Genomic DNA, 1,279 nt, shown 5'->3' with positions numbered 1-1,279 from the left:
CCTCTGCAAAGTACTGCTAAGGATCTGTTCTAGACCAAAGATTCAGTTCAAATTTAGTTGAACCTAAAGAGCTCATTTTCTGAGATTGATGTGAATGATTATATTTGAAAATCGGCCTAGATTACTTACAAACAAGGCATCACAGCAGCATTTGATTTTCTGACGTTTCTGTCTCATTTTTAAGATTTACATGTCCTTAATGTGTAGACAGATATGGACCACAAAACGACTAGGAAACAGTGTAAAGCGCTACAATACCGAATTTTTTTTTACATGATTTGAGCTAAAGAAGCAAATATTTTGAAACCATCAATGTCAAATTTTATTGACATTACATTGTCCTGCATCCTATTTGTTGAATGAAATCCGATACTTGTCTCTTACTGTTTTTTGGGTGCTAATTCCAAAAGTAGTGTCTGTTTTGCTCTAGCATGTCACACTTTCTTACAAAATATGTGCATTTGTAGCATTTTGTTTCTTTTGACAACCATTTGTAGGTGAAGAAGTCTTATATATACACAGACAAAACAGCCACAAAGACATGATTCCTATCTTCCTGAGCCAGGTTACAACTATTTGTTCAATTCTCAGACAATTTTAACATATATGACATTATTGTATGCCTAATTCTGATTTATAACAAGTGACAAAAGAAAATGTAAACATGACCCAGATGTTTTTACTACATCATGCAGGGCTGTGTTATAATGTAATAAAACAGGAACAGATAAACACAGATTTTGTGTAAAAAGCAAATGTATTTATAAACTTGTGTTTATGTATTTGAACGTATGACATTGCAAAGCGCAGACATTGACTTTTGACATTTGGCTGTTATTTTAATAAGGGCAATAAAGCTAATACATATATGTCATTTGGGGGGGAAGAATTTATTTTTTTTATTGATGTCTTTGAACTCAGCATCATCAAATTAGGTAATATTATACCTTAGCTGTTTTTTCCCCAAAAGTTGCAGGGCTGTGTTATTGAACATTTCAATCTTTTTGCACTTGTATGTCTACTACCTATAGAAAATTACTTCTAACTTCAGTTATAAATAACTTCAAAGTGTTAACAAGATGGCCTGCAGAGTGAATTTACTTGCCTTAAATGGATGTTGGGCTAGAAGAACTGTTTTGGGTAGTGATGGATTGTATCCTCCTCATAGTTAAATATCTCTGCAACAGAAGGTTAATAATGTAGAGATTTGCAGAACTGTTTTGCCGGTTGGGGTGAACAATGTTTACTCTTGAAAACCCATTTGACCCCACGGCTGATG

The sequence above is a fragment of the Sinocyclocheilus grahami genome, unplaced genomic scaffold (assembly GCF_001515645.1).
Source record: "Sinocyclocheilus grahami isolate Dianchi unplaced genomic scaffold, SAMN03320097.WGS_v1.1 scaffold79.1, whole genome shotgun sequence".
Lineage (NCBI taxonomy): Eukaryota > Metazoa > Chordata > Actinopteri > Cypriniformes > Cyprinidae > Sinocyclocheilus > Sinocyclocheilus grahami.
Note: the sequence above shows the minus strand (reverse complement) of the source record.